This window comes from Leuciscus leuciscus, assembly GCF_965113295.1.
Source record: "Leuciscus leuciscus genome assembly, chromosome: 16".
NCBI classification, from domain to species: Eukaryota; Metazoa; Chordata; class Actinopteri; order Cypriniformes; family Leuciscidae; genus Leuciscus; species Leuciscus leuciscus.
This window is the reverse complement of record NC_138740.1, coordinates 33,764,780-33,781,056: the sequence shown is the minus strand read 5'-3', so window position 1 is coordinate 33,781,056 and position 16,277 is coordinate 33,764,780. Positions and strand designations below refer to the sequence as shown.

The window sequence follows — 16,277 nt, the reverse complement described above, 5'->3', positions numbered from 1 at the left end:
TGATTCACATTGGAATAATATTTCACAATATTGCTGTTTTTATTTGTATTTTTAATCAAATAAATGCAGCCTTTGTGAGCAGAAGAGACTTCTTTTAAAAACATACAAAATCTTACTGACCCCAAACTTTTGAACGGTAGTGTATAAATGTGTGTGTGTGTGTGTGTGTGTGTGTGTGTGTGTGTGTGTGTGTGTGTGTGTGTGTGTGTGTGTGTGTGTGTGTGTGTGTGTGTGTGTGTGTGTGTGTGTGTTTTAATGGTCAGTTTCTGAGAGTTTCATCAATCTCTCTCACAAACACACTCACACAAACACACACTCAAACTCAAACTCTCCCACACACACTCAAACTCTCCCACACACACTCAAACTCACACACTCTCACACACACCATCTTGCACCACATCTTTGAGCCGTAAAACAGGTTTAATTTTCTTTACTATATTCTGTGAGGAATATGACATTCACGCTGAAATCTCAGAAACTATAAGGTTACAGTCTCACACACACACACACACACACACACACAAGTGTGTGTTGCATCATGTGTCCAACTAATGAAAACATGTGTACAAAGTTCTGTGTGACGGTGTCTTGTGGCATGTGGGTGAAAGGCATGCTGGGAACAGGGTGTGTGTGGGTGGGGCGGTAAACCTTCTCCTGCAGCAGTGTGTGTGTGTGTATGTGTGTGTGTGTGTGTGTGTGTGTGTGTGTCTGGGTGGGGCTGTTTTAAATATTGCTCAGTAAAGTTAAGAGGTGAAGGGCTCATGGTTACAACACACACACACACACACACACACGCCGCGTCTGCTGTCAAATCCACACAGTCCCACACAATTCCTCGAAAAGGTGGAGGTGAATGTTTACAATAATCAGTAATCCCAGCATCAGGCCAAACTGGATTTATGACAAAAGCAGACCTGGTTTATTATTATTATTATCACTGATTAATAACCAATAACCAACTGTCCTTCTGTACGGTCATGTGATTTATATCTAGAGGACTTTTCAACCCGCAAAACCTGATCTCACTGTGACTGAAGGATCAAATATGCAGACAAATAACATAACATAAAACTAAATACTTATCTGTGATATATATATTATAATTAATCAAATATAATAATAATAATAATATTTTGAAAAATGAAATAAAATAATCATTATCTATTATCATTCATTTACATGATAATAACACAAAATATATAATAATAATTTAATTAATAGTATGGAAATAAAATTATGAATAATAAATAAATAAAATAAAATAAAATAAAATAATAAAGCTTATCTGAGATTGTTCAGTCTAGTGGTGTTGCGGACACAAAGGTGGTAGGATGATTGTCAGTGACCTTTGACCTTCAGCCCTTGAGTGTTTCATTAGTGAACTGCCTTCAGGGTTACAGTGTGATCAGAGTCTGCCGAGCAGCAGCTTTACATGTCATGATGGGATCATGGGAGTTATGATGCTCACAAATGCTGTCAACACAGCCGTCGTCACAAACTCTAATACATATTTCACATCATACACACTCTGCCACAATAACTTCAACACCTCTGTGTGTAAATCAACCTAAAACCTGAAATCATGAACCTGTCGACACTGGAAACTCATTCTCGCTATAACGCATCCCACTGGCTGATGTCCAATCATTCGCTAGCCGCCGCTCCGGGTGTGACACCAGTGTCTGTTGCTATGACAACATGACTCATTCCATTGGAATCCTATGTTAAATCACTCCTGGACAAACTCCAAACACTCCCCGATTCTTGTTGCTAGGAGACAGAAGACGCCGTCGCCGGGTGAAGTGCAATGACCAGTTACACCACCAACAACATGACCAACGAGAGGACTGGGAATACACACAGACAATTCATATCTCAAACAACAAGTGCAGGAAAACAGCAATGTGATGGAATTCCCCAAAAACATCCAAAAGCAAACAAAAAAGAAATCCATAAATATTAATAAAAGTATTTTTTTCAGGTTTGATCAAATAAATATATAAATGAATACAATTAAAACAATAATATGACTATTATATTTATTATAATAATAATAATAATAATATATTATTTATTTATTTCAGTTTTATATTTGATAAAAAATAAAAAATATTATTAATAATACTAAATAATAATAATAATTCATATGTATTTCTTTATTTCAGTTAAAGATTTGATCAAAATAAATATATAAATTAATACAATTAAAATAAGAATATTCATAAGAATATCAAATAATAATATAATAGAAAAAAAATATTTGTAATTATTATTATTGATTCATTTAAGTTAAACATTTGATCAAAATAAATAAATATATTAATAAAATTAAAATAATAATAATAATAATAACAATAATTGATAACTACAATTAGCCTAATAATAGGGATGCACCGATATGAAACTTTTCATATTTTAATCGGCTTTAATATATATGGTGGATCCCTAATTAACAATAATTAATAATAATATAACTACAATAACTATAACTAAAATATTATCATTGTATTCATTTTTAATATTATTTTAATATTTTTTATATTAATATTATATAAATTCTTATGATCCGTGGCCAGACCTCAGTAATCAACCGTTAAGTTGTTGTTTGAAAAAAAAAAATCCCAATAAAGCGAGTAAAAGCGAGTAATCTGATCTCAGCCTGTGGTTTCAGGCTTGTTTCAACGATCACATCTACTTATTTCCCAGATGAAGTTGGCAGGCGAGCCGGGGAAACTCTGCAGGGTTGGCTGGATGTCAGCCGGTGCGACTCCAGTAAAACACGAGGCCAGGTGTTACAATGGGAACATCGGCAGCACAGCTGGAAGTGATGCACTCGGGCCTTTTGTTGATCATCTGGAGAGCTTCATAACTGTGTGTCTCGGGCCACTTCTCCTCCATCAAGCCCTGGTGTAATCGGCCCAACAATAGACCAGTGATTACAGAGAGAACAGTTCAGGCTTCAGACGGACTGCAGATGCACACTCAGTGTTAGATTCATTTCCGAACTGGCGGATGATTATTAAATCACCCATAATCCAACTAGAGATAGATAAACGTGTGCTGATGTGTTCCTGTCAGAGCTTCCGTCCGGACGGCTGAGAGAGAGGACTGCATTTACATCAGAAAGGGTTCGTTCGGGACGCTGGGTTTCTAAAGACGACGGACGGTCTGATGACAGTCTGGTTTAAGTTTTTGCATACTTTTATGAATAAGTCAGACAACAGATTAATATGACTGACTGCAAGTCGTAATTCAAGCAAAACACACACAAAGAGAGAGAGAGAAAACAAAAGGCAGGAACACACGCAGACGTCTAGACTTCTGAAAACAACCTAAAGATGTTAAAAACACATATTCAAGATTTCTGATAAGGAATAATAAGTGCATATGCAGTAATGCAACATAAAAACTCACTATCACTGTTAGATAAAGGTTATTTGCTGTGCTGTCGGTGAAGAAAAATATTAATATCAAAATCAATAATAATATTATTATTAAAATCAAGTTAGTCCATGAATTTTGAATTAATTTCTAATCATTTTAAATACCAAGCTAATATTCAGTAAGAATATAGATCGGCGATACGTGGGTAATATATATATATATATTTTTTTTTAACTACATTTCTGCGGTAAAATTAACTTTAAAGAATATCTGCATATATCATCTCCATTCATATGCCATTCTTTACTGGAGGATTTGTGTCTTCTGGTGGAAAACAAACACTTTTAACATGTAAATAACATGAAATGACCACTATTCAGAAGCTCGTTTGCATTTCCACTCGTTTTGCTTTTGGATTTATTATAAAACATCATAACTAATTTTAGCAATTGCACTGAAGTATGAAGTATAGCAAGACGTAAAGTCACAAAGTCTCATACCATGATTTAGATAATTTCGTACAATAAATACATTTTTAAAAAGCCCAGATTTTACAGTGGATGGGAAACCGTCTTGAATTGCTCTCGCATCATGATATGTGAACAGCATTTATGACAATGAACTACACAGATGTAGATGAAAATCTATCAATAAACACACACTCTGTGTCCTGACTGAAGATCACGCTGAACAACGCAGACTAAAAGACATGGATGAGCCGAAGCCTCATTTTAGTTTAAAGGTTAATCGCACATTTTTAAGGGGACTGGGTGGACATTTAGGAGGGCTAAAGCCCTTTTAAAATGGGCCTGTCCAATAGTGACGCCCCTGTTCTGATCTAATCGAACACAAACCCAGGCGGATCTCATGAAGTGCGTCTCTATAGCACACATTGTGTTTATCATGCAATTTATTGGCTAAAATGTGCATATGACACGCAGTTTTCGCATGCATATGATACGCACTTTATTGCGAGTAATAGCCTATATGTACCCCACACCAGTTATCCTACCCATGGGGTTTACAGTGCGTATCGTATGCAGGTAAAAACTCATTTTCACGTATAATCTGCACGATAAACACAAAGAGACGCATGTTAATGAGAACGGGTTGCCGAGCCGCAGACAGGGGGCGATATGCACACACTCCTCACTGAAAGTTTACTTGCTTTAAATTAAAAAACAAACCAACAAACTCCATCCCAATTAGCCCTGATGTGGAGCTTAATTGTGACGGAGACAGAAGCCCAATCAAGAAAAAATAATTGGTGACCAAATATTGGGTGGTTGCCAAGTGTTGGGTTTGTGAGACGAGCGGCGATCCTTCAGGGAGGTGGAAAAATACCAGGCAACCGACTTACATGCAAATAACACCGTAATGAAATACAGTCCTGACAGATGACTGACAATTCAAAACAAACACACACACACACACACGCACAGCAGACGAGTCCTGCTGTCAATCCTCCTGAATGCATCCACTATTGAAGGAGTTAATGGCAGCGAGGTGTGGCTGTTACTGAGGTACAGACAACATCTAAAACCATTACAAACAGCCAAAGGCAAGAGAAAGAAGAGAAGAACTGAACTAGACGTGTTACACATTATATTGCACATTAAAAAACATGATTCTGATTCACAACACGACTTTACATACAGCTCAGCTGTTAATGATAAACTCTTTCAAATCTGTCTTTTAATTACCATGGTGAAACTATGGTACTATAATGGTAACATATGGTAATATCAAAGATCTAATTATCATACTCATATACAATGGAATTTAAATGATACTTTGTGTCCAAAACACATGATAAATGTGCATGAAATTGCAGTAATGTGTGGTAATGTGAAATGTGCAAAAACATGGCGTTTTAATGGCACCGTGTCCAAAATAATATGGTAATACTAATGCACTTTTATGCACTTGTATGCCAGTGTTATTTTAGTTAATTTATTGAAATTTATTATAAAATAATTTTAATTTAATATTTTTTGTTGTCATTTTTTTTATTATTAGTTTTTGCTTTCTTTAAATGTCTATAAAGTTTTTAAAAAATTAAATATATTATTTAAAGTAATGAAAATGTTTTTTTATGGTTTTAGTTTCAGTTAGCGATAATAATCCTCCTGTACACACAAATTTGAAGCTTATTTTATGCAATTTTAAGTTTTAAAGCGCATGAACCAAAGCAATCAGCTACGAGGAGAATCACAACATTACAAACATTGATTCGAAGCAAAAAAGTATTTGAAAGTCTTTAGTGAGGGAAAGAACTACAATCCCATGATGCATTGCGAACAGCATATTCTAATTAAAAACGATGGAATATAAAACAACGCATTTAAAAATGATTATATATGAAACGTTTATTGCAAAATATGCACATAAACACAAATATTTTAGTGTTTTGAGAGCGTAGGGACTAACAAGCTCCTTTGGTGCATTTCACTTGTTTCGACTCTCTGATTGGTGGACTTTTCTGTACAGCATCATGGGTAATGTAGTTCTTCACCACAAATTCTGCTGTTAAACTATTCTTTTCAAACTAATTTGAAATAATATGGGCCGACGGCTTCAACAGAAGCAAATACCATTGATTAACAACCTCATCCCACTGGAGTTTTCACTTCTGCAACCCGACTCTTGGAACTAATATTGGAACTAATTGGTTTGTATTGACACGAATAACTTGCCTACTAAGTTAACGAGGAGAAAACGATGTAAAACAGCGTCCAGCCCTCAGGAGAGATCAGGTCTGGTAGAGACAGGATCGCTCTGAGCAAACAGACTAGATAAACACAGTGTGAATGCTGTGTTCTCAGTCATCATATAGCCTGCACGTACACCCTGGTATTGCCTTTCATGGTACTCTGAAATAATCGTCAACTAAATAATACTAATCATATCATATACTATGGTATTGACATTGTACTTAAAATATATTTAATTACCATGGTAAAAAATAAATAAAAAAAAAATAAAAAAAAAGTCCAAAAATATTGCATTTCTATTGCACATAAAACCAAAATGCATGTACACAAAACCATGGTAGTACTATGGTACATCTTGTAAGCATTTGCTCCAAATGTATGCTTCAAATCTCATGCAGAAACTTTAATGCAGTTATGGCGTTTCGATATTGTCCGTCTGTCCGTCTGCACAACACATGATGAGAAACCTCACGAGAACGCCACACTCCTGAGCTGTGTTCATGGTGTGATCCTGGGCGTATATGTTTGTTTGTTTATGATGAATGGCGAGTGAGTGACACCTTCATTCTGAACATACTTGAGCTGAAAGTTCTCAGGCCTGTTAGACACATTCCACACATTCAGACTAAAACATGATGATGGTTTTCCCTGTCGTCGTAACCGCCACTATTACAGATTCTGCACTTCACTACCCATCTATACGTCGTCTTTTTGTTTTTTGAGTTTATTGAGAACATTATATATATATATATATAAACAAAGAAGGAAACAGTCACAAAAAAAAAAAGGTACAAGACAGGGGTATAAAACTAATCAGAAAATATTACATATCAAAGGAAAAGATTAAAAGACTTACATATTTCAATTGTGTTTAAAGCCTCCTTTTTACACGAGTTAGAGATAGTCCCAAAGTAATGTTGTACTTCAGTGAGCAAAACATAAAAAAGTGGTTTCTGACCTGAAAATGTACATTCATGTATATAAAATTGTTAGAATTTTTATTTTATATTTAAATACTAAAGTATATTTTGTTTTTGTGTAATTGCTCTTTTTTCCAATTAACAATTCCAAATAAAACATTTTCCCAAACTAGAGAAAAATCCTTATCAATGTTCTCAATAAACCCATACTAGGGCTGCACGATACTGAAGAAAAATGTGATATGCGATAACTCATTAAATAATGCGATATTCGATACTATAATGCTTAAAGTGTGTAAAATAAACTTAAATTATCTTTCAAATATATTTAAAATGACATGACCTACATGCGTGTTTCACATTCTTTTTGTGACAAGAAAACATCCCTAAACTTCTGAAAGTGAACATCAGTGTTTTACTGTGTTATTTTAACATCAGTGTAAACCACGGGGTTCAGGTTATCCTACATTAGGGTTATTAAACAACACAAACTGAATAATCAAATGTAAAAATAAAACACAGCTTAGTTTTCACTGTATGAATTAAATATATACTGATTCTTATTAAAGCTACAAAAGTTATTCAGCCGAGAGCAGTGAGTAATTTTCTCTTTGTCTTGTGTTCATGACCGCAGTTATTGTAAGCCGTTGCGATATGCATATCACGAATACATTTGCGATATTTCGATAATGTCGTTATATATTGTGCAGCCCTGTCACCTATACTGTACGTCTGGCGGTTTATTAATACCTTCCATGATGTCATCTGACAGCGCTTGAGTAATAAGAGATGGATATTAGTTTATAATAGCAGGTTTGATCCTCTATTGTGGATGTGGCGGGAAATGGAATGTTACATTGTAACAATGACGCTTTCACATCACTATGAGTCACAGGGTTTTTTGATGGTCACCATGGCAACATCATAAGGTTTAATAAACCGACTGACATGATGCACAATGAAAGTTATGGCAGATGAAAGAATGCGTGTGAAGGTGGTTCACATCCCCGAGTGTTTGTCTTCCTGACATCTCACACAAAAGATAAATGAATAAAACGGCGGGAAACATTCCTCACATCAAGCATCGGCTCTTTCCTCTTCCTCGGACACATTCCGACAGGATTCTGCTACGAACACAAGCCTTGCCCAAACGTTTGAAGATCTACAAGAAGCTGATGCCGCAAGTTTGAACTAGAACAAACTAACATCACCACGCAGGATTCAGCTGATCTAGAAGATCATATCGCTACTGATGTGACCGTTTAGACTATAATAATAATAATGCCAGCAGAATTATGGAATAACAATATGGAAGTATGATATAGGGATAAAATAATGTTATTAAATACATGCTCCATTAATGCTTTTAAACACTATTGATGGATGGATGGAAAAAAATGATAGATAGAACGATAGAACGATAGAACGATAGAACGATAGATAGATAGATAGATAGATAGATAGATAGAACGATATAGATATAAATAGATAGATAGATAGATAGAGATAGATAGATAGATAGATAGATAGATAGATAGATAGATATAGACATAAATAGATAGATAGATAGAGATAGATAGATAGATAGATAGATAGATAGATATAGATAGATAGATAGATAGATAGATAGATAGATAGATAGATAGATATAGATAGAACGATATAGATAGAACGATAGATAGAACGATATAGATAGATAAATATAGATAGATAGATAGAACGATATAGATAGATAGATATAGATAGATAGATAGATAGATAGATAGATAGATAGATAGATAGAACGATATAGATAGATAGAACGATAGATAGATAGATAGATAGATAGATAGATAGATAGATAGATAGATATAGATAAAACGATATAGATAGATCGATAGATAGAACGATATAGATAGATAAATATAGATAGATAGATAGAACGATATAGATAGATAGATAGATAGATAGATAGATAGATAGATAGATAGATAGATAGATAGATAGAACGATATAGATAGATAGAACGATAGATAGATAGATAGATAGATAGATAGATATAGATAGAACGATATAGATAGATAGAACGATAGATAGAACGATATAGATAGATAGATATAGATAGATAGATAGAACGATATAGATAGATAGATATAGATAGATAGAACGATATAGATAGATAGATAGATAGATAGATAGATAGATATAGATAGATAGAACGATAGATAGAACGATATAGATAGATAGATATAGATAGAACAATAGATAGATAGATAGAACGATATAGATAGAACGATATAGATAGATAGAACGATAGATAGAACGATATAGATAGATAGATATAGATAGATAGAACGATATAGATAGATAGATATAGATAGATAGAACGATATAGATAGATAGATAGATAGATAGATAGAACGATATAGATAGATAGATAGATAGATAGATAGATAGATAGATAGATAGATAGATAGAACGATATAGATAGATAGATAGATAGATAGATAGATAGATAGATAGATAGATAGATTTAGTGATTTGCATTAAAGCTGTAGATTTCCCTAAGAGTCGAACCCGTGATCTTCCATTCAGAGCAACAGCATTTCACAATTGTTAGAAACATAAATTGCATAAAGTCCAGATCACACACATGGATATATTGCTGATTTGTCATGATGAGAACATCAGTGAGTCAAACGCTGCATTTCTCCAAAAACACCTACACTTTCTCCAGTCTGGTTTCATAAGAGCCGATGGTGAGTCAGCAGAGCAAAAACACCCCGCTAAAGCCCAGCGACATTTCTCAGGCGTTCTCCAGCCGTCCTCCACAATAGAGCCGCTCCTGACGCTATTGTTGAGAACACCCAACACACATCAATACCGGCCGCCTTCTCGCTCGGCTGGTTTCAGACCGCTCTCCAGCCAAGAGAGGAATCCGGCATGTTGAATACCAGAGCGAGAAGCACTTTCACCTCTCGGGCGGATCACATTCCTCTCGCTGGGAAAGCAATTAATGCAGCGTCACAATCTACAAACAAGCCGACAGTGCAGTATAGCCTTCAGCCAGAGCTCTTGTGTAATGAGCTGTTGATACTTCACACAAACTTTTACTGAGAACTGCAGTCAATTATTATTATTATCAAGTGCAAATGCATGAGCTTAAACCCCCTTTATAGAAAGTACTACGCTGCTACCATGGTAAAATAAGGATACGAGAAGGTAATGCAATGGCATTTTGATACACTGTAAGTAACTTACATTTTTAAGTACAATCAACTTGGATGTTTAAGTAATTTCAACTTAAAGTTCATTAAACTGACTTAAAAAATGAGTTGAATATCGTATAAAAAAAGTTGAAAACTGCTTGTGTTGATGAGTTAAAGCAATGTACTCGTGTTGATACTTCACACAGACAGTTACTGAGAACTGTTATCAACTATTATCAAGTACAAATGCATGAGCTTAAACCCCCTGTATAGAAAGTACTACGCTTCTACCATGGTAAAATGATGATACGAGAAGGTTATGCAATGGCATTTTGATACACTGTAAGTAACTTACTTTTTTAAGTACAATCAACTTGGGTGTTTAAGTAATTTCAACTTAAATGACATTAAACTGACTTAAAAATGAGTTGAATCAACATAAAAAGAAAAGTTGAAAACTGCTTATTTTGATGAGTTAAAGCAATGTTAGAACACATGTTGTCTTAAATAACATGTTTTTTTGCGGTGTAGTTGTTTATGATTGACATAGGCTATTCATATACCATGGTATTTACATAAGGTACTTCAAAACATTACCATGAAATTTCACACTGTATATAAAACATGGTATTACCATGGTACAGCATTATGATGATGATCATACAGGATCTATTAAATAAGCAGAGCAATTCTCAGCAGATGTTTGACTAGAATGAGGATTTTACTATTTCTGTCACACAAACCCGTTTTAAAAGTTATTAAAGTCTCTGGAGCAACAACAGCTCGCATTTCATCGATATTAACCCATCAGGAATGATAAAGATCTTTACCTCACACACACTTTGACCTCCGGGTCAAACCTAAACACACACTGTTCTGTCGGAGACTGTTAATAATCGACGTTTTAAAGCCTTTAACTGTAGCGTGAAGTGAAGTAAAGTGAATTTACCTGTCAGTGTGGATCAGGGACTGTTTTCTCTCGTGTTGCTCAGGTGTGTTTGAGTCTGCTCCTGCTGAGAGTGCAGGGTGACTTTCACACCTGGGCGGGTCACCTATGCGTGTGGGCGTGGCCAGAGACACACCCGTGCGCGCGCGTGAGAGCCACGCCCCCTTCGGCTGCATTGAGAAATGAAGTCCATCATCCTCAGAAGGAGTGTTTTTACTGTGGTAAATCTGCTGTACACAACAGCGGATGTGATTCCTCGCCATATTTGGGAATATTCATAGGCTCATGTGATCCTAAAGAATTTAAGGAATTCTGAATGAGTTCTAGAGCCAGATCTATTTATAGTTGTTTATGTCCCGTCCTTCAGGCTCCAGTAAGACACTGACCCCACAATATTATGAATATAACGAGGAAATGTTAGAAATAAATACAGAGAATATAAATGTATGCAAGACCAGAATTTATGATATAAATCTATGATATAGTTTGGAATATTTGGTAATCCTATATTTATAAGCTATTTATACTAATATAAAATTATAAAATTAATAATATAAAATATCAATAATGAAAATATATTGGTATAAGTTACTGTCATTAAAATAAAAAAATTATCTAATAAACTGTCATACAAAAATAAATACAAATTAATTAATTAAGTGCTAGGAAAACAAAACCAGAATTGAACATATAATAATAATAAAGGTTATTAGCCACTGTCCTTAAAATAATAAATTATCTAAACTGTCATAAATAAATAAACAGATATGTCTATGCATTTTTGTTCAAACTGATTTTCTGTGCTTGGAAATCAAGACCAGAATTTTACACATAATAATAATAATAATAATAATAAATAAATAATAATAATAATAAAAAATTTGAACAAAAATGCACTGAATGATTTGTACTTTCATTGAAAGTTTTCTCTACATACATACACACACACACACACACACACACACATTTGTTGTAAATGATTTTCTGTGCTAATCACAGACCACAAATATTCCCTCACACACCTCCTGCATTTTGAGTTATTGTTTAGTCTAGTCTAGTTGAACTGTTATCATGTGTTAAAGAAGAAAATATAAACATCTGACAAGTAAACATGTTTGTAAGTGATGAATGATGCATAAGTCCAGCAGAACGATCCCCTCTGACACATTCTGCCACTCAAACACAAGCCATCCGACAAATCAGTTACAATTACTAATCGTGTCATTCCATGACCCCTGACCCCTGACCCTGACCTTGACCCTGTCAAACCTTCAGCGTTTCCACCACACCCACAATTCCACAGCTCCAGACCTGAGCCCGTTACAACACTTCTGTGTTACTCACACACACACAGGTGTGTGTGTCTCCGACGTGCCACAGCGGGGAGGAGTGCAATCCCAGCATGCCTTGCTCTGGCCAACAAACTGATCCAGGAGGAGAATGAAAAGTGAATGAAGCCTATTGTGCTTTTACAGTATCTGTATTGCCCACTCTTTCCCTTGAAGGATGTCGTCATTTACTCGACTTCATCAGTTCATGTCCTCCGTGAAACACAAATCAACATGTTTAGGAGATTATCTCGGAAATTTTTATTAAACCAGCAGCTGTGGTTATCAGAAATTTACCGTAAAAACAAAATAATAATAAACTGAAATAATGTTAACAATATACCGACAAAAACACAAGTCATTTTTCCACAAGCCGAGGGAAATACTAATATTTAAAAGGTTCACAAAACATTACGAAAGCACCATCATGGTAACAAACATGACTCTAAAATACAATAAACATTCATTTAACAACATAAGATGTAACATAATTCACAACGTTTCACTGTAAATTGAAAGATGCTTCTTCTATTTTGCTTCCAAAACTGTATTTTACTGTAAAATTATATCAAATGTCCAAATAGATCAACCAATTAATAGTCTTTTAGTGTTAAAATTACAATAATTTTTACATTGAGGCCACAGGATTTACTATATTAATATTCTCATTTAAACAGCTGTATAAGCATCAGAATATTTCTGTAATTTATTTGAATGGCATTTTCTGAATCCCATTTTTTTTAGGGAACCATTTTGTTGATAACAATTTGCAATAAGGTTTAATTTGTTAACATTAGTTACTTTAGTTAACATGATCTAACAATGAACAATAATTACAGCAATTATTAATCTTAGTTACTGTTAATCTAAACACGTACCAATGCATTATTAAACGTTATGTAACATTAGTTAATGCAATGTGAACAATCATGAACATTTAATAAATGCTGTAACAACTGTATTGATCATTGTTAGTTTATATTAGTTCATGTATTGACGCATGTTAACATATAACAGCTTATTGGAAAGTGTTTTATTTTGAGTCAGAAAACAAGAGACACTAAAATCAAATCAACAGCTTTATCATAAAGCATGAATTTGCTTCTTATATAAGTTAATTGATCATGTAGGCCTAATCATAAACATGTTGATCAGGTGTGATTGAGTGCGTGCGTATGTGTGTGTGTGTGTGTGTGTGTGTGTGTGTGCGCGTGAGAGAGTGAGTGAGTGAGTGAGAGTGTGTGTGTGTGTGTGTGTGTGTGTGTGTGTGTGTGTGTGTGTGTGTGTGTGTGTGTGTGTGTGTGTGTGTGTGTGTGTGTGTGAGAGTGAGTGAGTGAGAGAGTGTGTGTGTGTGTGTGTGTGTGTGTGTGTGTGTGTGTGTGTGTGTGTGAGAGTGAGTGAGTGTGTGTGTGAGAGTGAGTGTGTGTGTGTGTGTGTGTGTGTGTGTGTGTGTGTGTGTGTGTGTGTGTGTGTGTGTGTGTGTGTGTGCGTGAGTGTGTGTGTCTGTACACCATGTTCTTTCGTAGAGTTCCAGGATGGATCTGAGGTGACAGACTTCGATCCTGTCGGAGAGACATGCTGATGTCATCGATGGGAATGATGATGTCATCACACAGATTCCAGCCTCCAGGTACTCGCACATCAGCGCTCAAACACGTCTGTGACGTCACATGCGTTTGGGCGTTTCATTTGCATTCTTTACCGAGGTGAGCTCCGAAAAAATGCTTGCAATTCAAAACATCTGTGATAAATTTTTGTTTTTTAAATGCATGACATTCTTTATTTGTACACACTCAGTAAAGCATTACTGAAACATTCTTAAAGATCAGTAAAAGGAACTAAGCGTGTTTATCTAGTTTGAAATAATAAGGCGTTTTAAAGAAGAAAACATTTGATTTATTATTTGATATGCTTCAATCCATGAAAGACTATTTTCTGAAAACAAGTTCCTGTATTATCTTAAAGTCCTCCTGTAGTCAACCATTGTATCCATTAAACTCATCTTTGATCACCAAAATTACATATTTAAAATTTCTTCATGCCTTAAAATATCTTGAACTCGACACCCTTGCCTCATTTAGTATGCGCGGTTCTATGAATATGCAAATTAGCCCCACCTCCACTCACTCCCTCAGCTCAGAGATCCACTGGTTGACGATCACACGTTGATCTGATTGGTTACAAGGTAGTTTGTGACGTCAGAAACACCAGCGATTTCAAAGCTTTGCTTCTCAATTAAATATATCTTGTTTTAATGCGTTTAGACATTGCTACTGGAAAACAACAATAATAAAAAAAGAATAGGTTATATATATATTTGCAGTCTGAAATATTTATATTTAAAAAAATATTGACTAAAATCATGTTTACTAAATATCAGATAATTTAAAAAAAGTTATACTAAAAATTATTTCAGTAAAACATCAAAAGTACTGTTACTTGCAATAAACTGAAATTGTTTGTATTCTAGTTTAGTCAGGATTTAAATGTCTTTAGAGGAGAAAACCATGAATGATGAGACTTTTAAAGATGTTTGTAATTCATATTCCTATATCTTATATAATATCGATATTATGATAGTTCTTTGGTTAATTACAGTTTTTTTCAATTGCTTACACACTAAAATTAAAACTTTCCCACAATTAGCAAAACCTTACACTCACGGAGCAAAACACCGGCCTAGATTTGCACGATTGTAAGCACATGGTCAGCTTCACACTTTTTGCAAAACATTACACACACAGTGATTTGCAAAACACTAAACACACTTGTATACATTTGACACAGAAATGTATCATGATGTCATTTCCTTGCAATTTCAAAGCAAAGGCTTTCAAATGAAGACACCCATGAACCAACTGGTTAAGCACAGCCACCAGGAGTGCACACACACTGGTGCTTAATTGTAGACACACCAATCAGGTTTACGCACTATAAAAAGGCAACAGGTAAGTTCACCTGTCTTCAACAAAAATGGACGGTGTCAGAGGAAGAGGGAGAGTGCGGATGAGAGGGGGAATCCGGAGAGAACAAGGTGGAGGAAGAGGAAGAGGGAGAGGGAGAAGAAGAGGAAGAGGAAGAGGGAGAGGGAGAGGGAGAGGAAGAGGGAGTAGAAGAGGAAGAGGGAGAGGGAGAGGGAGAGGGAGAGGGAGAAGAAGAGGAAGAGGGAGAGGGAGAGGGAGAGGAAGAGGAAGAGGAAGAGGAAGAGGAAGAGGGAGAGGGAGAGGGAGAGGAAGAGGGAGAGGAAGAGGGAGAGGGAGAGGGAGAGGGAGAAGAAGAGGAAGAGGAAGAGGAAGAGGGAGAGGGAGAGGGAAGACAAGCAAATCCGTGTAACGAAATTCGTTTTCATTTTTGGAAACAAGTGTGGACCATGTAATAAACCACGGACTAATACTGAGGGAGGTGAATTCGTCACTCCAAAAGATTCTTCCCACGTTGCCTTGCAAATGAAAATCTAGCCTGTGATGTTGACAAGGTTGAAAGTTGAACTTTTTTTTTGGTACTGAACTGGATTTGTATTTTTATGTCACAGTATTACTGTAAGCTTACAGTACAAGGGTATGTTCGGTAATACTGTATGAAAACTGGAAAATGTTTTGTTATGAATGTTTTGTGTGAAATGTTCAGTACTGACTGACTTGAGTACATGAAAAGAAATAAATATTTTCATTAGTCTGCACAATTGGTGTCATGTGGTGTTGGTGAATATATTTTTACACTCTCTCTGTGTAAATGCTAAAAGTGTTTTAGGTTGAGCACAGGAGTGTTTAACTGATTCAGACAGAATTAGACCA

The 16,277-nt window shown here is 35.3% G+C and overlaps 1 protein-coding gene across 4 annotated transcripts in view; it reads right to left on the bottom strand.

Moving 5' to 3' along the window:
* LOC309478108 (uncharacterized protein) overlaps positions 1-11,301 on the bottom strand; it is a 43,161-nt gene extending 31,860 nt beyond the window's left edge. For 2 of the 4 annotated variants that reach the window (XM_082141605.1, XM_082141607.1), the window contains exon 1: positions 11,159-11,301. The gene's annotated coding sequence lies outside the window, so the exon portion shown is untranslated. The remainder of the gene's footprint in view (positions 1-11,158) is intronic. The other 2 variants (XM_082141608.1, XM_082141606.1) reach the window with 2 other exon arrangements.
* Positions 11,302-16,277: the final 4,976 nt, after the last annotated feature.